This window comes from Pinus tabuliformis, chromosome 9, assembly GCF_031772625.1.
Source record: "Pinus tabuliformis cultivar Carrire ecotype Pingquan chromosome 9, CPIR1, whole genome shotgun sequence".
NCBI lineage: Eukaryota > Viridiplantae > Streptophyta > Pinopsida > Pinales > Pinaceae > Pinus > Pinus tabuliformis.
The window spans coordinates 1,676,521,805-1,676,545,180 of NC_142307.1; the positions used below are offsets into that span (position 1 = coordinate 1,676,521,805).

Below are 23,376 nucleotides of genomic sequence, written 5' to 3' on the forward strand. Positions count from 1 at the left end.
CATGTCACTTTGACATGACGTCAAAATTCAGGGAAGTTTCAAGAGTGTCAGAGAGTGAGTCTATCGGTTTCAATTTGATTGATGAACATCTTCCACGATTTCATTCTTTTTATATATGAAAATCTTGGATTTAGAAGTAGAATAAATCAACAAGTCTTCTCGAAACTCATATTTAGACAGAACTCTATGAGATGTTAATAGATATTTGATCACGAGAAATCCGTATCATGTGAAGTGGGGAGAGACAAAACTGGATATTGGCGCCCTGGACATGTCCTATTCGTGCCTCCTCCTATGGTAATAAATGAGAACGAATGATTCTTCTCACCAAATTTAATGTGATTGGTACCAAATTTCCTGCCACTGCACGTTGAATGCAGACATCAGTTGTATTTAATGCGGTTTGTACCCGACGTAGTTAACCAACCGTTTTTTTTCGGGATTCATATAATTTTTTTTATTGGAGTTGTTCGTACTCTGATTTTTTGGTAGAAAAATTTGAGGTGAAATCTTGATTAGAGTTATTTAAACTAGTTTTTTGACTGTATATGGATTTAGCACCTGGAAAACCCTAATGGCACTTCAATTGCACAGGATTACTCATCAAGCTTGTGATTTCAATAAGTTCCTACCAGATTTTACAGAAATTTGACGGGAAAAACCCACCATAAAAGCTTCCAAAAGGTAGCACTAAATACAACTCTTTTTTATTAAGGTGGAGCATTTGTCTTTACTGTTGCTTGTGATTTCAATAAATTCCTGCCAGATTTTAGAGAAATTTGACCGGAAAAACCCACTATAAAAGCTTCCAAAAAGTAGCACTAAAGACAACACTTTTTTTTTTGGAAGGTGGAGCATTTGTCTCGGCCGCTAAAAGTGGTAGGTATTTTAGGCAAAAATTTTCAAAAAATCTTACAGTAGCAATGTTTGAATCATGTTTTTATGGGTAGAAATAGGCTCAACACCATCAAAATATTTTTGGGAACCCAAAATCTTGAAGTTAGATAGCTGTAACCTCGATTTACCAAAATGCCTACTGGATTTCATCAAAATATTGCCAGAATTTCCATAATTTCCAAAACAAAAAAAACATTCTAGTTAGACCTGCCCTACTCAGCATTTAATGTTACCTCTGGTGTTAGAAATTGTTATATTTGGAATTTCAAATTTGATATTTTTCTATTGTAAATTTTATTGACATATTTTTAAGTTTATTTTGTGAAAATTTTATTTTAATAAAAATTTAATTTTAATGTATAAAAATACTTTAAAAACAAATATAATATATAGTGTTGTGGGTTAGTATCTGTTTCTTTTTGTTTTTTTTTCACCTAGGTGGAAAAACCTATCAACTCAGGGGTCAAAACCAACAGTGAAGACAACTTCTTATATAAAAATAATTGATAATAAAATAATTCTCCTAATATAAAATTTCTATATTAAAAAACATAAAACATTAAAATGGCCACCTATACCACTACAATTCTATACTACTAAAAAAATAAATACATATTGTTACCCGAAGGCTCCCCTATTTCAACCCGCGATGGATAAGCCAGTGTTGACTTTTTAAATGAATGGACGAGATTGATTATTCACGGAATATACTTCCTCTGAACACCCATCTACAGATGAAATTTCTGGAGTGCGAAGCGTTTGATCTATATGTAAAAAAAATAATTTGCTTGGCCAGAACACCCTTCCCACTGGTCAAGTGGCGGTTGGGGAAGTGGAAGAGGCGCCACTTCCATTGTCTTCTTCCGCCATAAACATAAACATAACAATTGCAATTCCCAACCAGGCCTGGAATTTCAAATTTTTTCTGCCTGTCAAATGAAAATTTGATGACGTTTTTGTATTTTTCATGCCTTTCATTTTACGTTTTATTCAAATTTGTGAGTGTCAACTTTCTCTTATCATTTTCATTTTGACATTTTTTTAATGAAGAATTTATTTAACATACACTTTTTAATAGAAGTTCAATTTTTTTTTTATAATCTTTCATAGTTGGATGAATATACCACTAGTTTTAAGTTCCAATTTTTGAAAATTTTCCCTGTTTATTTTCTTATCTAATTTGTCTATAATCCTGTATTGAAATCACAAGTTTGACGGGTTTACTCTTCACAATCGAAATGCCCGAGAAATATTTAGGTGTGTTGAATCCACATAAATAGTCAAAACCCAATTTAAACAACACAAATCAAAATTTAACAACAATGTCGAAATAATATTTATCTTTATCTCATGTGAATTCACTTGTTTCGAGTATATTAAAATTATATATCAAAAATGTCTACCTCTCGAGCCAATAAACAAAGAGAGCAAAAATAAAGTAATACGCAGTAGGTTAGGCTAAGAGAAGCAGCTAGTACCTGGAGCAAAACCGATATTTTTGCTGTTTAGTTCGACAGAAACAGCGTAACCTTGTTGCTGAAGACTTCCTATGATGCTAAAATTGCTTCTTTACAGATCGGCAAATCGAAGCCATCCTGAAAATTGTATGTTATAGATGGAGGTTTTAGCTTCGAAAGGTCTCCGGAATACCTGAAAGTTGAAACAAGTGTCTAAGGAGAATTTTGACTTCTGCACAGGAAGAGCTTGATGGAATTGACTCACAAAAGCTACTTTTAAACCATCGTAGGCCAGTTCCACTAGTTGGCTGATAACGGTTCCGGTGTCCAACATCGTCCCTCCTCTAGTTGAAGTGAACCGGAAAGCGTTGGAGGAGATATTGAGGATGGTGTCTCCCACGGTAATAACCTTATGTCCAACAAAATATCAAAGCGATGTAGCTTTACAATTCGACACCGAAGCGGTGAACTAGGAGTTAGAGGGAATGGACACATTCTGGCCGAGACTCAGTTTTGCTTTAGCTTTGGGGTTTAAAGAAGTTGAGTAGTTAGTAAGAGCCGAGACTCAGTTTCGCTTGAGCTTTGGGGTTCAAAGAAGTTGCTTAATTAGTAAGATAAGCTTTTGCTTTTGGCCCGAGAAGGATATGAAAGGGAGCCTCTACCAAACGCCAATAGCCCAATAGAAGAATTCCCTTGGTAAGAGGAGAAACCATTGCTGTAATCGCACTTTATCCATGACATGTCCTGCGAGGTATCAAAAACCACCAGGATGTTATACTTTGCAAGCTTGTGCGGTCTGTGTTCCTTGTTAAAACAATAACGAATCTCAATTGCCTTTTGTACGTGGACTTGCAGCGCGCAATCTAGATACTAAACCATTCTCTCGATACCTGCTCTGAAACAGCAAGCTCCTCGATTAATTCGAATTCTGGGAGAGTTTGGGATTGCGATGCGCAAATAGTTCCATCACTAGTCCTGCTTCCACCCACTCCTGCACAATGTTGGACTAACCCTACAATCATGCTTCCTACTTCGGAAGGACCATGTTTGCCACTTTAAAGTTTAGATTATTTATGCCGGGTAAATGGCGCGAATATCTTTTCCTCATTTGAATTTTCAAATTTTGAATTCACCAACTTCAGTTAAATTCTATTGTCCACGACAAAGGCAACTTACCTTGGAATCACGATACCATCACTGTGAGTTAACGAACTTGTGTAAGACGCATTGGAAGGTCAAGTGACTCACCAGTAGTTATGAACATATGATGGCAGGATGACCATGTTTTAAGAATAACCATACGCATAGGCTGGCTGGATACTGTCAGGATAGCCTGGTACTGATAGGGTACTGTCTTAAGGTGTATTAAACACTAGAGTGTTGGAAATATTGGTCGCCAATTTAGAGGCACTTGTAGGTAAAGACAGGTATTATAGATTTTGACGGGTTCAATTTGAAATGGGCCGTCATTTTGACAGGTTATCAATGTCTAACACACGTCAGATTTGACGGGAGAAAATTTCTGCTGGCAGTCAAATACGTTCTGGAAAGCCAAATACGTCCTGTGGGACGTCAAATTCCAGGCCTGTTCCCAACCAATCCCAAATTCAACCCTGCAAACAAATCTTCAGACTGGAGATTACATTGCTCGAGCTTCAGATCTCTGGCATGGCCTCTGATTGTAGAAGAGTGCCGCGAGGACAGAATGGGCTTCAATTCACGTGAGATGGGTAGGAAACACGGGAAGCCGCCTGCGGATTCGCAACCAGAAAACGGTCAGAGTATTCCACCATGCATGTCGGTCGATGCGCCCTCGATTCCTTTGATCCTTCTTGATTCAAACTGAGTGCGCTCTCGTCCCGGAAACCACACGGTTTCTATGTACGGCTATGCCGGGGCTTTTCACTACTGAAAAAAAAAACTAAAGAAGCTTGGGGCGGTTCGAATTTACTCACAGAAATTTACGAGGCCCTTGATAATTTTGTCGTCGGTCAGGAGCGTGCAAAAAAGGTTTGATTCTGTCTTATTTTGCTTAGATTTACTTTCAATAGCTATGGTTTGACATGTATTTTGTTGTACATTATTATTTTTAGTCCCTGCGGCCTCCGGCAGTGGACTATAGTAATCGAAATGAGGCAGTAGTATTATTAGTCCCTGCCGATCGATTCGACAATACCCGTGTTTGACCAAAAATATTGATGTGCATCACGATTTTAACCAAAGTTTTCATATTAAAAAATAATATAAATGTTATTATCTAATTTCTGATTGGGCAACAAAGTTGAGGGTCTTATTGCCGGCTTCGCAAGTTTCAAGACATTCCGAGCTGAACATAAGTTAGTTTGTCCTAAGTTTTTGGTCGTTCACTGCCCATTAATCGATTCTTTTGCGCAACATTTTTTCTTCTTACCAAAATTTAACGAAAGTTTCCGCTGGCAATTTGGCTTCACAAAAAATTTAACCAAAGTTTAGCATTTGACCTCTTATTGGAGACCTCACATGTCCCGAGGCAATGTTAGAGATCCAAAGAATTTTTATCCAAAGTCTGAAAGGAAAACAAAAGTAAAGGGAGGCACTTAACTTTTGTTAAAGTTTGATGTCTGTGTATTAATAGATAGAAACTTTAACCAAACTTTGATGTCATGTGTATTACACAAATTTCATGTTAAATCATGCCCCACAGCAGAGAAAAACTCTTGCATGTTAGCCTTCTGCCATGTGCATGATAACTCTTTGACACGCCATGGAGCCTGGCACAACAATTGTCTCTAATCAACTTCACCACTGGTCTCTAATATACCTGCTTCACCACCCATTTGCTTCTAATCTACTGCTTTGATTTACAGTTTGATAGGAGTGTAGCGAAGCAAAGAACCTATCCATTCCACTGCTTTACATTATGGTTTGACAGTTCAATATGGTTCGCTACACTGATCTGTGTCTTTAGTTAACACGACAATGGCGCAGTCGGTTCTCCCATGTAGAGGTGTTACGACGAATTATGTAGGAGGAATAGCAAGGTTCAGCCAGCGGCCCGCATTGCCCGTTGCGGGGGGCCTCAAGATTCGGCTGCCAAATGCCGCTGAGTTATCATGGGCACCGATAGGAGAGCTACAGAGCGGCAATGCTAGGGGCTCAAGACTCGCACTGCAAAGATGGTGGTGTTGTTCCGACGCAAAGAAAAGGCAGTCGCCTCCCCCAAGAAGGGGAGGGCAGGTCGGGTGGCGGTGTGTGAGGAGAAGCCTAAGGTGGAGGACAACATCTTCGGGACCTCCAGAGGGATCGGTTTCACCAAGGCCAACGAGCTATTATGGTTTGACAGTTCAATAGGAGTGAAAGAAAGTAAAGAACGTAACGACTTTCTACCAAAGAATGAAAGAAAGCAGTGCACCAAAGTAAAGAGTGGAACAACCTTGTACCAAAGAACCAAAGAATGGAAGAAATAACCCTACACCAAAAAGCGACTGCTCCGAAGAAGAAATGACATTGTCGCAGAGAAGAAATAAGACCCTATCAAACTGTTTCACAAAAGAAAAAATGGTAAGTTAGCACAGTTCATACATTCTGAAACAGAAATTGATAAGTAAATTAGGCATATATTTTCCTTGTAGTTTGTACATATAATGCATTTATATTTTCCTTGTAGTCTTTACATATAATGCATTTGTACAATAATTGAATGATTCAAAGATAGTGGAGAAGAATCTGGTACGTTGGGCATAATTCATGTATTTTCCTTCTCGTTGGTAGATATAATTCATTGATTCAAAGAAATTAGAAGCATACAAAAATTAAAAATAATTGTATGCACGAGACAGAAGCATACATACTTGGAAGCACGAGACAGAAGCGAGTGGAGCAGAGGACCTCTGGATTGGTCAATTTCATCCAGAGGTGGTTCGCGAGCTAAGCAGAGGTCCAATTCCATTTTCCCAGCAGAGGTGGTTCGAGAGCAGAGCAGAGGTCCAATTCTGTTTCCCCTAAAGGCCACCCTCCTCCTCCCTCTCGGGACCAACGCGGACTCAATCTCGGATGTGTGGAGCCCTTCCAACACAACACAAAACAATGGTTTGACAATCGTGTCAAAGTGGAGATACGAATCGCTTTTATTGATTCTCTATCTGTCAACTATTTTTATAAATTGTTTTTCTTTCTTTTTCTAACTTCTCAACTATTTTTATAAATTGCTTTTCCTTCTTTTTCTAACTTTTCTTGATTTTCTCCTATTACGTATCATTAAAAATTGCTTTTCTTGATTTCTAACCGTTGCAATTTTTTTTTCTTTTTTTTTCTAACTGTTTTTGCTTTTCTCTCCGTCAACTATCCTTAAAAAATGATTTTCATTTGAGCTTCATCCTGTTTCGGCCGTGGATGATGTTTTTGCCGCGATGTGTTTCGCCTTCAGTTTCAGCTCATTTGATAGTTGCCTCATAAACATTCGCTGTAGGTTTTCTCCGAATACCGTTACATTCCAAACCATTAGGAAATCATTGATTTGATTATATACATTTTTTAAAATGCACATGGTTCGTTAATTTTAAATTATGGCGTACTGCATTACATATTTTTGTATATAATACAATTGTTTCACAACCTGAGGTTTAAGTTTAAATGGTGTTTATTAAGCAAAACCAAATTTGAAATTGTCATTGTAGTCCAGGTTAGGTTAGGGTAGGGTTGTGTCATTACAATCTATTTATTAGGTATTGTTTTTTAACCTTATGTCTGGTAGGTATATTTTCATTTTATTTAAAATATTATGGGAGTTATATTTTTATTTTATTTTAATTAACGGTTTTTAACAATAAAAAAAGACAGAGTAATAACCTACACATAATAAATCGATATTTAAGTTCATCATAATCAATTTGCTTTGCTTCTCGGCAATAGATATGTTGTAATTTCATGTTTGACTTGTCCTTACTAGTGCATAAAACTTTTTGATTCTGTCAAATTACATTAAAAAAAATTAATAACTAAAGTTAATAATTCAAACAAAATTGAAATAAAATAGTTAATTTACTCTTTTAGGTTTTCACAATTTTCAGCTGGCTTTCCCTTAATATTTGTAACTATCGTTTTCCCCATAGTATTAGTATATTTAGATAATTATGAATAAATATATGCAAAATTTAGATAATTATGAATAAATACATGCAAACTAAGACAACAAGCACATACAAGCAAGATACAAGCAAGATAATGCAAGCAAAAGATAATGAAAAAACATAGAAAAGCAAAAAATTGAGACTGACAAATACATACCAATGAAAAGTTGAGGCAAGAATTATGAATAAATACATGCAAACTAAGACAAAAAGCACATACAAGCAATATACAAGCAAGATAATGCAAGCAAAATATAATGAAAAAACATAGAAAAGCGAAAAATTGAGACTGACAAATACATACCAATGAAAAGTTGAGGCAAGTCAATTGGATTTACAGGTATGAGGGAGTTAGTTGTTAGGGAGTGAGACACAAAGATCATTTGAGGTCTTTATTGCAATATTCCTTCTCTGTAACAAAGTACTTATTTCCTTCACTCCTCTCCCTGTAAAGAGGTATTCCCTCTTTCCCTTACTGTAATGAATTGCTGCAACCTTCATGAGTGTAGTTGTTGCTTTCCTACCCATAGTGAAGCCATTGTGCTATTTTACATACTAAGAACTCTTAGTATGTTTATATCTTACTGCAAATTCTAATGGTTGCTGACTCGTGGTGACATGTGAAAAAGTTTTCCCATGTTCTTACAAATACATTTATTATATTTTTTTAGCAGCTTGTGCCATGGAAAGACAACAATGTCTGAGGCTCTCTCTATGCATTGCTAGATAATGCAAAAACTACAATGATCAAGAAATTTTTTAATGCCTTTGACAAGAGCAACCATTCATTCTGCAATGTCACTTTAGTATTCAGAAATGAAAACTCTAATAAAAAGAAATTTTACCTTATTCCAAATACAAATCGTAGGCAAAAAAAAAAGAAGAAACTTTACCTTCAAATCCAAGTATGGTAATGAAAATCCAACGAAAATCCTCTCACTAGTTAGGTGAGCAAGTGGGTGTTTTGTAGCCATGAGCAAGTGGGTGTCGTCCCCTACAAAAGGGGAGAATTGAAATTATGAAGAAAACCCTTAATCAAATAAAAGCCAAAAAATCTAGAAGAGAATTCAAAAGAACCAAAAATCTCAGTCTACATTATAGCTATATCTATATCAAACGTGGGATTGGAGTTATCTCCTTTCAATACAACAATGCCTGAGAAGCTTTTCCAGAGTACTTGCATTGTATAGAGGAAACCGCCTTTCAATACAACAATGCCTTAGAATATTTTACCAGCGAAGCAAACCTGAATGAAAATTATGGGAGAAAACCTGAGCGTACAGGGCCACAAATTTATAAACAAATAAGTTCATCATATTTACCAAATTTCGTTAGGTGCCACTTGAAACAAAAAAGTTGCTTGTGCACTTCCTAGAGGGAGTATCGTAGCATGCTACGGACTCCACGTTGCATGATATGAACTCCAAGTAGAGTGGGCACACGGACTCCAAGTAGAGTGGGCACGCATGCGGGACGTGTTACTCAAAATGTTCTCTAACTTTTTTTACTATAATACTATTTTACCCTATTTATTTCAATTATTATTTATATGGGTGTACATTTATTATTTTATTTAAATAAATTAAATTAATATATTATTATTATTTTATTTAAATAAATAAATTTAGATGTAGATTTATATAAAATTAATAGATATAAACAAGTAATTGAGAGTAATGCATGTAATGCATGCAAGGGTCTATCCCATTATCCTTCAAGGTTTCTGCAACATATTCTCACAATGTCAATTTTGTAGTTGTATCTTTGCCATATCTCTGAGTGATTAAACAATGTAAGCTCTCTATCAGTGTCCATGATTATTTGGTTTCCACGCATATTCTCATAATGCCAATTTTGTATTTGTATCTTTGCCATATCTCTGAGTAATTAAACAGTGTAAGCCCTCTATGAGTTTCCATGATTATTTGGTTTCCACGAATATTCTCATAACGTCAATTTTGTATTTGTATCTTTGCCATATCTCTGAATAATTAAACAATGTAAGCCCTCTATGAGTTTCCATGATTATGTGATCTTTGATGGAAGGCAACCCCTCTTATCCTCCGTGATGCTAGTAGAGTTAGTAATTGGAAGCAAATACTAGTATTTGAATCTCTTCTCTTTTAATCGGATTATATAGGCATTCATCCAAAGGCAAAGTTAAATACGGTTTTTGCAAGGTTGGCACGTCCTCTAAGTTCCCTGCAGACCCCGGCAGGGACTACCGCCACGGTAGTGGCTCCTTGTTACTCCCTATCCTTAACATAAAGTTTTTAATTCTGTTTCATAAAGCAAATGTTGTTCATCTTATGAAATTACCAGAATAATCTTACGAACCAATCACATATTTTGATTGTTTTATTTAGCCTCTTCTCGAGGCACGGGGGCTATATATGTTTCATGTTTCCTTAAATAACTTCGATTTAATCCTATATTATTTTTTGGAATATTTCAATAGAAAATAATGCTAGCATTAGTTAGCAAGAATTAAATGTTTGGGATAATATTTACATTAATGTTTAGGGTATTGTGGGTATTGTGGGCATATAATGGTGTGCTGTCAAGTTATCGCCAGCAGTCACCTCCCATGTATGCATAGATCTGTGCTGTCAAGTTACATGGTGTGTTGTCAAGTTACTGCGAGTAGTAACCTCCCATGTATGCCTCCTTTTCTCATTCGCTTTGCCTACCTAAGCTTATGAGACTTATGAGCATTACCACCCATGTATGCCTGCTTTGCTCATTCACTTTGCCGACCTAAGCTTATGAGACTTATGAGCATTACTTGTTACCTGAGTTTTCCCTGATCTTTTCTCCATGGCAAAGAAAGTTCTTCGATTTCTATGGCACTGAAAGTTCTTCGATTTCTATGTTATCTTTCAGGAGTGCTCAATACTGCATGGAAGAGGATCATACAGTGCGCCGGAAGATCATACATCATACAGTGAGCCGGCTAGTGGTACTTTAGTTGCTCTTAGTCTTTAAGCTGGCTTCTCTAGCTTCGGTGGTACTTCAATTTCTCTTAGTCTTTAAGCTTGCTTCTCTGGCTTCTTTCTGCAGGTAGGTTCCCAGCTTCCTTGACTTCTTCAGTGGCTTCTTCCTGCAGGTAGGTTCTTCCTCGCACAGAGAAGAGAAGAGGATTCAGTGATGATACTACTAATACAAACAACTATTATGTCTATTATGTATTAGCAGAGCTAGAAGTTTATAGTGTTTATTATGCAATGCTATAAGGGCATATAGGGTTTAAGGAAACTAATAATAAGAAACATAAATTCTAAACTTCTATCATGCATTGCAATAAAATTATATTTTCCAATTGTTTTTCTGTATCATATCGGCTTAGCTTCTTGGCATGGTGAGCTTTAAATCAATTCTTGCAAATCATTGGCAGAATAGTGTGGTAGATAGCCAAGAGCTTTCAATAGACAACTTCTAAAGAATGAAAAAACTACATTTTTTGCACATGGCAACAATTAAGAGCAGTTTCAGAGTCATGAAAAAGCAATTCAATGTGCTATAAATGATAGTCAGATGAATGTCTTACAATAAAATACCTACAAAACAATAAAGAGAAAGCCAATACGTCTCTAAATCTACAGAATTGGGGCTCGCAGCAACAAACATGGCATTTCATATCTGATGGCTACAATTAAATCTGCTATCATATATGATCAATGTAAATTTAAAATGACAAAAAACTGGCAAAACAAGAACGGGCCAATCATCCCTTTTTTCCCCATTTTATTGGGGAAGTTCACCGCTCAGATATAGCTCGCTCGATGTTTATTAAGCACCCATGTTTTCTCATGATTAAGGATATCCAAGCCGGTTGCTTATGAATTTTAGACCACCCTGCTTATGAATTTTAGACCAGCATGCTTTGATCGCAAATTCCAAAACAGCCCCCGTAAAGTGACAATCCAGAATTTCAAAACAACCCCCTTAAAGTGACAAGAAAGGGAAAGCATACCATGCCTTGCATATACACATTGGCAAACGAGAAGAGAATATTATCAATTTCATATAGGCATTGGCAAACTAGAAGAGAATATTATCAATTTGCAGCACAGTATTTAATATACCTTGCAGAAGGAAACCTAGGTATAACACACAATCCCAATCCCCAAAAAGGCAAAAGAAAAGATAACAGAAGAGAACATGCATACATACCAGATATCTTCAGTAATACCGTATCTGATGAGTTCTTCATTTTAGAACCTATCAATGAGCATTACTTGTACTTGCATTACCCGAGGTTTACCTGACCTGGTGCCAGGAGCAATTCAGGAGCAAATCCATAGTTCTTTATTGCATAGGACGAAGCTCCTCCCATTTAGTGAAAGACCAAAAGACCTCCACCAGGTCTTGGCGGCACCTTACCTGGCGACACCTTACCTTCTTCTCACTGGCTCTACTGTGTTCCCTAATATGAGGTAAGGGTTCGCCCCAACACACTTTGAAGGGGGAGAGCCGAGCAACCTGAAGGCAGAGTTGTGCCCTCGGCCTCCATATTCCATGATAAGCTGAGAGCTGCCAGCAACCTGAAGGGAGAGTTGTGGCCCTCGGCCTCCATATTCCATGATAATGATGTTGATTGAACTCTCTAACTGTATTTTTTTTGTTCATCGCGAATTTATTGCACAGAGTATCAACTAATCTGCAAAAATGGGGCCGCGTCTCCACAAACAAGGGAGCACCACAATAAGCTTTGCTCTGGCTCTCCTTAGAGCATAAGCAGATAAGCAGATTGGGTTGCTTACAGCGAAGGTAATAATGACAATGCTTACAGATTGGGTTGCTTACAGTGAAGGTGATAATGGCAATGCCACAGACAACTCGTTGGTCTTGCTGAAGCCGATACCTAGGCATAGCAATGATGGACTTAAAGAGAATTTGACATGCTACACTAACCTTGCATGCAGCCAATGATTTATGTGCACAGGTGTTATGCTCTGGAAAAACATGCAGCCAATGATTTATGTGCACTGGTGTTATGCTTTGGAAAAACATGCAGCCAATGAATTATGTGCTAATTTGAGGTCGAGCTTCTTGCGAATCTTTGTGCTTGTATGTTGTAATTATTTTCAGATCTCACATTGGATGTCAGCGATCTTTTATATTTGACCTTCAAATGGGTGAAAAAATAACTAGTAATGTTCATTGTAATTATCAATATTGACTTATTTATGATTTCTTCGTGAATCTAACTACAAAATAATGGAGGTGGTTTTTAGCTCTGCAACTTTCTGACCTAGGATTTTGGTTTGTAGTCTGTGCACTATTACCCACTCTGGCAGGGGGAAGTGCCCTGTCCACGGATCTAAGACAGCGGGGGCTTGCCCTGGCCCAACGAATGAAGCAAGCGGGGGCCAATGGGGGCCCTTCCTACAAACAAATAGTGATGCACAAAGGTAAAAGTCCTTTTGAAGGAGTGCAGATCATAGGCTCAAACACCACAGGGAAAAATGAGCTCAGCAAGAAGAAAAAACTGGATGGCAACATGAAGGGAACCCAGTTTCCACACCAGACAAAAGGCATAAAAATTATGGAAGGAAAAGAAAGAACACCAAAGAAGTGGAGGCTACTGAAACCTCCCCCTTGAAAGGCCTAGACCCAGAAGAACCGGCCGCAAAAAACAAACAACAAAGATACGAGGGGAAATGTAAGCCAAAAACTACAGAAAGCCTGAGGGTTATCATCACTAACCCCAAATTGCAAGCCTATCGGGATCATATGGCTATTCATGCACTGATATGCAAGTTCATGGGCGTTTGGCCCATAGAAAAAGCCTTATGCCAATGGATCAAGCAAACTTGGAAGCCGAAAGGAGATGTTAAACTCCACCTGGGGGCCAAAGGATTTTTTACGGTGGTCTTTGCAAACCTTGAAGACAGAGACCGCATCTTTGATGGAGGCCCTTACTTCTATGCCTCAGCAAGCCTCTACATGAGACCTTGGAAACCAAATTTCGCACCAGAACAGGAAACATTCAAGCATGTTCCTATTTGGATCTGCTTGTTTTCCCTCCCTATCGACTACTGGAGACCGACAACCTTGGAGCAAATCGACAATAAACTGGGCACCTTCATTCAAGCATCGGAAGCGACCCTCCAAAAAAGGTACACATCTTGTGCTAGAATCTGTGTTGAAATGGACGTTTCAGGTGCTCTCCATGAAGGTCTATGGTTGGAATATAGAGATGAAGTCTTTTCCCAAGCCATAGACTATGAACAAATACCCTTCAGATGCAGAAAATGCCATGAACATGGCCATTTGATCTGGGAACGTCCCATGCACAAGCCTGTTGAGAAAGCTAAGGACCTCCCAAGCAAAAATCAGGATGGATTCATCCAACCCACAGGCAGACATCAGACTAATAGAAGAAACCAACCAAAAAATAGGAAACATCAACAAAAGGTCTATGAATGCCTTTGGGGTTCTTGAAGAGGAAACTGGAGTAGGGGAGGATACCCAAGCACCTGCATCAAAGCAGGAAATACCAGAAAATAACAATTAGAAGACCCAGATGCCAACTCCAGTCTCAATTGATGATTTTCTCCAAGATCCAGGATTGAAGAAAGACACAGAAGGGGATGAGGAAATGAGATTAAGTGAAGTGGGCACAAAGGATCAAGACCTAAATGCCAATTTAGAACAAGAAGGAATGGACCTTAACACCATAGTTGAGCAATGGAAACAAAAAGGGGTGGAGCACATTCTAGAGGAAGAGATTGACAGAGTCAACTTCCTCTTTCTATCAAGGTAGGATGCAGCCCTGAGAGGGCAGAAAAGGGGTCTGGGCGCAACAAAAGGACTGGGCATCAAGGCACAAAACCTACACCAGACTTATTCTAATGCAAAACACAGAAAGATACGGTGCAGAAAAATAAACAATGAGAGGCTCCATGAGCTCGGCCAAATGCTCATCAACTTGGGCAAGATGAAGGTCCTTGAGGCTTTCCCTCTCTCCTCATAAATATAGTTTAACTATGAAGATACTCTCATGGAATGCAATAGGGTTCAACAGCCAAACCAAACAAAGATTATTGAAAAATAAAGTCACACAAGAAAGTCCGGACATTGTTTTCCTGCAGGAAACCAAATGCTCTAGGCTAAAGCTTGAAGGGATAGGTAATAGAATGGGAAAGACAATGGTGCACTTGGAAGTAGAAGGTAATGGTTTGGAAGGGGGCTTAGCCATTTTTTGGAACCCCCACTCCTTACTCCTCCTTAACACCGAGGCCTCTAGATCTTTCATTTCCATTGAAATGCAGATCTTGATAGAAGTTGGCACTTACTTATTCACAAATGTCTACAGCCCCCAAAGACTGGAGGAGAAGCTACAGCTATTCGACAACCTATCCAAGATGCAACAAAGGTACTCTAATGCTAAGGCCATTTATGGAAAATATTTCAACATGATTCCCTCTCTGGAGGAAAAGAAGGGCGGACTTTGAACCTTAAACAGAGATTCTGAGGCTTTCATTCCTTTCATTACAACATCTAATCTGGTGGACATCCAACCAGAAAATGACATATTCACTTGGAATAATAAGAGAGGAGGGGACAAGCTTATCACATCTAGGCTTGATCGGTTTCTAATCTCGGATACCATTCTCCTTGAGGGAATCATAGTGGAATATGAGATTATTCCATCTAGAGGTTCAGATCATTGGCCCATCTCTTTATAGGCAACCATTCTTGGAACCCCAAAAAATAGACCCTTTCGCTTTGAAAAATTCTGGCTCAATCATTCGACTTTCACCACCAACATCCAACTATGGTGGAACAAGCATTTGGACAATAGAGGAACCAAAATGTTTCGGCTCCAAGCTAGACTGAGGCACATAAAGGAAAAGCTATGAATTTGGAACCAAGAGGTCTTTGGCAACATCTTTGAGGACAAGCAAGCCCTGGAGGATCAGATGACTCTAATACATAACAACTAGATCAAGGGGGACATATCTCAGAACTCCATTAACATGGAGCATGACCTCCTGCAAAAATGGAATGAGAGATGCAATCAGGAAGAAACTTTATGGAGACAAAAATCCCGTATTCAATGGCTAAATGAAGGGGAGAAAAACACCAAATTTTTCCATCGCTCAGCCATGGATTACAGAGGTACTAATAAAATAACCAAGCTTAAGGATGAACAGGGGACCTCCTTTTAATCTCATCAAGAGATTGCCTCTCTCCTCGAGAAGAGGCAGTCAAAGATATGGCCAATGGCAAGGCCCTGGGATGAGATGGATTCACCATTGACTTCTTCAAAGCTTACTGGGACATAGTGAAGCAGGACATATGGGTGGTGGTTGAGGATTCTAGAAAATCCTCCTCCATTCTCAAATCCATAAACTTCACTTTTATTGCCCTTATCCCCAAGGAAGAGACTACTTGCACGCCTTCTAAATTTCGACCTATAGCTCTCTGCAATGTGTTGTACAAGATCATATCCAAAGTCATGGCCAACAGGTTAAAGCCTATTCTCCCTTTGATCATCTCAGAAGAGCAGTCGGGTTATGTGGAAGGCAGGCAAATCATGGACAATGTTTTATTGGCACAAGAAATGATCCACACCCTTCAATCTCAGAAAAAGGCTGGAATGTTCATTCAACTGGACCTCTCAAAAGCATATGACAAGGTTAGTTGGAATTATCTTGAAGCAATTTTGAAAGCTTTTGGGTTTTCCCAACAGTGGATCAGATGGATTTTGGCCATGGTAAAATCTCCCAGTTTCTCTATTTTGGTCAATGGAGCCCCTTCGGACCCCTTCTTCCCTTCCAGAGGCATTCGTCAGGGAGATCCTATCTCCCCTTTGATTTTTGTTATCTTAATGGAAGGTCTAAGTCGCATCATTAAATCAGCTAAGGATAGGAGTATCTTCAAAGGTTTGCGGCCCTTGATTCACTCTGCTGCAACTACCCATCAGCAATTCGTGGATGATACCATGCTGCATGGTACCCCTACTGTAAATGAAGCCCAAGGTTTCAAAGCCATTTTAAACCTGTTTAGCCAAGTGTCTAGTATATATCTTAACTTGGATAAATCCTTTGTTTTTTTTCTTCCATACGCACTTGGCGGTCCAAAAGCACCTCACTAATATCCTTGGTTTCAAAAGACACAACCTCCCATCTAAATATCTTGGCATTCCTCTCACTGGCAAGCCTTGGCAAAAACTACACTGGGAGCATTTTCTCTCCAAGCTAGAGGATAGGGGAAATTACTGGACCAACAGAGTTTTGAATTTTGCAGGAAGACTTGTAATGACTAAGGCAGTTCTGCAAGCCATTCCTCTCTACATGCTTTCTATCCTCCCAGCTCCAAAAATGGTTATTCATAAAATTAGGAATATTCAAAGAGCCTTTCTTTGGTCGGGCAAAGCAGATAAACATAAATGGGCACTTGTAGCCTGGACTAAATTATGCAAACCCAAAATCCTGGGGGGCTTAGGGCTGCAAGACCCAGACACTATCAACAAAGCTTATGGAGCCAAGCTTTGGTGGCGTTGGATCAAGGAACCCCATACACCTTGGGAAAAATTATGGAAGGCCAAATATGTCGAAACATGGAGAACTGAGGACCTGATCAGAATGACAGATGCCCCTGAAGGTTCCCCTATTTGGAATCTAGCCAGAGCTAACAACCACCTCATTCAGGACCACTGCTTTTGGGAAATTCGAAATGGAAACAAAGCTTTATTCTAGGAGGATGCACAACAATAGATACCTAAACTAGAAAGCCCCAATTATCTTGCCCTTCAAAGATGGTTTCAGGCAACGAGCAAGATAAAAGTCCATCAATATTGGTCTGGCAGCAACGAGAACCAACACTGGAGGAAATGGAACCTAGAGCCTCTCCCCCCAGAGGAAGACATGATAGACCTCCTTAGCACTTTAAACTCTGATCTGAATAAGAGAATGATTTGGTGCACTCAGGAGGAGTACCAACTCAGGTGGGGAAAACCTGACGGAGGAAATTTCAACCTCAAGGAGGCCAAAATGTATCTCGAGCACCAGAACTCGAAGACAAAGTAGCTTGGTACCCAAATGTCTGGAACAATGCTCTCTGGATAAATATAAAATCTTTTCTTTGGCTTCTCATACATCGCAAAATCCTTACCTGGCAGAATTTAGTGAAAAGAGGGTTTATTGGGCCTTCCAGATGCCCTGTCTGTGAAAAGGATGAGGAAACAATGAACCATCTCCTTAATGACTTTGACTGGACCAATAATCTATGGGAATGGATGAAAGGAATATTCAAACAAATAGACAGACACAGAGATTCTATTCAAGACTCCATTGCAAATTGGCGCACAAAATATTTCAGTTGTAATGTGGTTAATGCCCTTTGGAGGCTCTGCTGCGGTTTATAGTCTAGAACACTTGGAAAGAGAGGAACAGATGATTTCTTCAAAAAGAAGTCAAGCAACTTGAAACCATCAAAACAGTCATTATGCACAGTTTAAAAGAAACTACCCTTACCATCTGCAAAGCAGAACAGGACAAGACGCTCACTTCCAATGACTCTCGCATCCTACTATTTTTTGGCATGAATGGTCTGATAAGTCACAAGGCTGAAGCTAACCACCCTTGACCTACTCCTGTTCCTTCGGCCTGCCTGCCCCCCACTCTAGGGTTCTGCAAATTAAATTTTGACGGGGCCTCCACGGGAAACCCTAGCCCTGCAGGGCTTGGAGGTGTTATCCGCAATGATGAAGGTGAAATCCTCCACATTTTTAGCAAAACACTTGGGGAGGCCACCAACAATGAAGTAGAGTTCGCAGCCCTAGAACTAGGGCTGCAAATCCTCATCCAGTTGGGTAAAGGCTCTGTTATAGTGGAAGGAGATTCCCTCTTGGCCATCACTGCGGTGAAGAGAATGCAAAATGGAACTTGACCAGAGAAAGTTACAAAGCATTAGAGACTAGCCATGGTTACAGCACACATTGCGAAATAGTTATCCTCCCTCAGTAGCATTGTTTGACAAGTAGTTAGGTAGAAAGAAAATGTCTTAGTGAATTGCTTTGCTGACCACGCAGTCGATCATCTGGTGGAGATCACTGACACCTATTAGCAAGACGTCACAAACAATGAGCTTCAGAATCAGTGCACTATCATCTCGAGGCAAGATCTTACAGGAGAATCAAGAGCAGAAGAAGGGCTACAGGATATGGCTCATTAGTAATCTATGCGAATTAACAATACACTTGACACCAAACGGAGGTACAATGGGCAACAAGCCCATGAAGTACTTGGGGAAGGGTGGAAAATCATCCACAAGGAAAAAGTTTATCGGACGGGGAGGAAAATTAACAAAAAGTATGATCGGCACAGTCAGCAAGTTGCAGGTGAGGACACCTGGCTCTCAACCAACAACATCAAGCGTGGTGAAGTAATGGCTCTGGATCGACATCATGAGAAGGATCTGGGCAGGGAAAATTTTAAGAACCACCCTAAATTTATATGTGTAATAAATGGGCTAATCCCCATGATACATAAGAAAAATGGGAGGCGATCTTATCAATAATATAATATGTATATATAAATTTTTTTGGCGAATCTCTCACGAGACTATATTATCTTGTACAGTGATGGAAAATCTTTCAATGAATTATAAAATCTTGTAAGATCTTGGCAAATCTTTTACTGAATAATAAAACATTGTGAAGTCCTGGCGAATGTTTTGTTAAAGTATGAAACCATATATGAAAATAAGAAAACATATTCATTAAACTGTAGTATACTAACATACATGTTTGGAAAAAAGAAACATAATTTTCTCTTCCTACAAACAATGTCCCAAGTTTCAATGGCCGTGTTTATCAAGGTTCTTACAATACACTCTTTCATATGGTTCTATTAGTTTTGATAATATTCCACAACTAAGTTCTTGTAGGTGTTGATAATGACACCGAGTTCTGTCAAGGTAGGAGAGATTAATCTTTTCTCTACAACTTTTGTCAAGCTACCACTTTTTTCAAGTTATCAAATTTCTTTCTTATTCCATAGACTCCAATTGCGAGATAAAAGAAACACATCAAGTTTGTTTACCCCAACACTCCAACAAGTAGCAAGCCCCAACTATATTATATAAGAAAGTATTAGGTATCCCAAAGGCTTGAAGGGGATCTAATTGAAAGAAGTGATCATTGTGAGAATCCTTCCAATCAATATATGAATATATAAATGTAGATTTATTATTATTTTAATTGGAAATCTCCAATTAAATAATAAAATTTAATTATGTCTCTCCCGATATAAATTGCTTATTAGCATAATTCACTACCCTCATAGGTCTCACATTTTTTAACAGTGTTGTAACTTGTAAATCAATTTCCTTTTTGGTGAACAATCTCCACCTTTTAGGAAAATATGGTGCAATGGATCCAACCCCTATAGATCATTAGGACAAACTAAGAATACCATAGAAGATGAAAGGTTGTACCAACCAGCTTATTTTTCAAACAACTAATCCAACATCAATACCTAAACTTTTTCATGAAGATATCATATTGAGAATGTTTGAAAAATGGTGAGAAATTTTCTGCAAGGGTGATGCGGAAAGAGTGATAAGGTTTCATTGTTTTGAATTTTTTTTGTTAAATCAGAAAAAGTTAAAAACCAATATTAATGGAGATATTGGTATTTTTTACTAAATTTTGTGATGTGACTAAATGTAGCTTTAACCATTCACCTTAAGATGTTTTTACAATATAATTTCCTAAGCCTATTTAATATCTTCATTATCATAAAAACCAACCTATATCCATCTTAACTCCACATCTACCACTCTTAGGGGGATGAAATCTATTTATCCCTCTGAGCACTTGGTAGACATAGAATTAAGATGGATCTAAGATGATAGAATTTCGCCTTTAAATAGTCTATGCTCACATGAATACCATGGTATTGCCATGGGTCAATACCATAGGTTATCATAAACATGGAGCTTAAAAATTACTATTAGTAATTTATAAAAATTAATAAAATTAATAATTGATTTTAATTTTATTTTTTATTTTAACTAAGTTAAAATGTTTAACATATATTAAATTACAACATCCATTTTTACTCTTGATCCACCAAGCCCCCGAGAGGGATCAAATATTTTTTCGCTCTATGCTACTTTGCATATCACGACATTTGATCCCTCTCAGGGCTTAGTAGATCCAGAGTAAAGATGGATCTATGCTGATTTAATTTCCCCATTTAAATAGGCTACATTCCACATGAATACCATGGGTGAATACCATGTGCCATTTTTATTTTTATTAATACTAATATTAGGGTTAATAATGTTTTTTGCATGGTATTAATAATAATCTAGCCCATGGTATTTGGGGCATAATATTCTTCCCATAAGTTTCACCTAAATATAATGCATTTTTTGAGTGTTCCTAAATATAAGGTGACTTATGGAGTAAATAAAATGTTTTATTTGTTTACCATGCCTTTCGTTTATTTATATTTTTATTAATTTACCATATCTCTTTTACAAATACGGTATTTGGTCCGTAGGATTCACTTAAATAAAACCTCTTTTTTGAACTTTCATAAATAGAAAGAGGTTATGGACTAAATATAAAAAGAGGTTTTATTTATTTACCATACATCTAGTTTATCTATATTTTTATTTATTTACCATACCTTTTGAGTAAGTATAAAAAGAGGTTTTATTTATTTACAATACCTCCACTTTATTTATATTTTTATTTGTTTACACCCTTGCATGTATATAAGGTGACTTATGGAGTAAATATAAAAAAATGTTTTATTTATTTACCATATCTCTCATTTATTTATATTTTTATTAATCTACCATACCTCTTTTATAAATATGGTATTTGGCCCATAGGATTCACTTAAATAAAACCTATTTTTGAAAATTAGGGCAAATGGAAGGTTGTAAATCCTAATTTCAAGGACTAAATTTACCTTTTTTACCCTCTTCCTTAAAATAAAGTGGACTATTTGAGGTGATTTGTAAAAAGGTACTATGATACAAAATATTCGCCCACTAAAAATTTGAAACCCCTTAATTTCGCCAAAGGGCGAACATTCACCGCTAAAATTTTCCATGGAGTTGGGAAATCGAAATGGGAGTTATTATGGCACGGAAAACATATCTCCGAAGGCGAAGTGAGAGATATCAATCCAGAACGTTCAACTCTCAGATATAACTAAGGCATTCAACCAAGTAATCAAGACATTGCATTCTCCTGGCTCATTTCTTAATAATCTCAATGCTATTTGGAAGTTCTTTGGCTCCTCCACCCATGCCAACACCTACGATAACACCATGGCTTGTGAGGGTAGTCGGAATGCATCTGATAACTTGGACCTGAAAAAATCCCATGAGGCTTATGAGACCCGGACCTCTCAGAAAGAAAAACGCAAAATCGAAGAGCTTGAAGCTGCGGTCACAAAGGAAGAATAACAGATGGAAGTTCAGGCTCTAGAGACGGAAATGCACTGGATATCGGATCTAGGTACAGTGATTACTAGAGCCACACAATTCTTTTGAACCCAAGCTGAAATATGGTGTATGAAGACCATGCTGGCAAAAGCGCTCAGCGTGCAGGCTGAAGATATTAGGGAAGCGCATCAGGGTATTTCCCTCGTTTCTATAGAGAATGTGGCAAAGCTAGATGCCATGGAGTTCAATTTTAGTGCCCTGACTCAGGAAGTTAGGATCTTATCGCACAAGATGGGAGTCCTCATCAATCTCCTCAGGCTCTCCATCTGTCAAGGAACAAATGCTGCTGTGGAAGTCCCGGTGGAGGAAACTGACACCAACAAGGTGAAGCACCCCACTCCTCAAAGGATTCCACAACCCTATTTCAAGACTACAATGGTTGGCCCAAGTGTAACCAGTAAAGACTATGTGATTTTGAAGTTGTAATGGCTTCTTGTTTTCTTGGTTCTCTCTCATTTTGTATCTCTCTGTTACAATTTTGGAGGTCGTCCAAGCCCTCTTTCTTTTTGTGTCTACTGTCAAGCAACCCTGGATGGTTGACTTTTCATATTTGGATCCCTCATTAGGTAGCCCTTCATGGTTGGTATCAGGTATGAGCGAACATGATGAAATTGCTTTCTTTGTTTGTGCGTAGAGACTATTGTAACCTATGTAATTTTATGATATAATATATAATTGTTGATTTAAAAAAAAAAGAAAAAAAAGAAAGAAAAATTTCTTCGTGTAATTTAAATATACATGGACAACAATGAGTCTCATTCCGTATCGTCCACCAAGGCTCAACTTGATAGTTTTCACATTGTTCCTGGAGAATGAATCTCATGAGCCTATCACACACGGCTTCTTTCAAAGCAATTTCAATACTAATTCTTTTGCTCGTATTAATGGTATTGGACTGCCACTGGGTGCTACTTTTTGCTACGTTGAGATTAGTGATAACGAGATGAGTGTTGTATAGGACTTAGCCCAATCACCGTTTCAAAATTTCTCCCATAAATTGATTACAAATGGGAAGTAAATACTAGATCGGTTTTCTTTAGGGAACTGAAATGACAAATTTTGGAATTATGCCCCCATCTTTAATCACTGGGAATTTCTAAATTTTTGTTTTCTCCACTTTTTTGATTTATAAAACTAATGTCTAATGTTGAACTTCATTCATAATTTGATTTTATGCTTAACGAAGTTTGAAGCTGGGTTTCTAGCCAAGTCTCAATCACTAAATATAGATTATTCCCAAAGATTGCTTTTCCGCTCAAGTTCACATAACAAAAAAGCAGCAGCTTCAATTTTCAAAAAGAGAAAAGCAAGTTCAAGGAAGCCTTCTTGTGCGACGCAATTATCCAAACATATATATTGAAATACATGCAAAAATTGTAGTTTTTCATTTTTCAAAAGGTGTCTGTTGAAAGCTCTTGGCTATCTACTGCACT

The 23,376-nt window shown here is 37.9% G+C and overlaps 1 pseudogene; it reads left to right on the forward strand.

The window, feature by feature from the left end:
- The first annotated feature begins 5,312 nt into the window (after window positions 1-5,312).
- Window positions 5,313-21,904, forward strand: LOC149155325 (uncharacterized; annotated as a pseudogene).
- The last annotated feature ends 1,472 nt before the right edge of the window (window positions 21,905-23,376 follow it).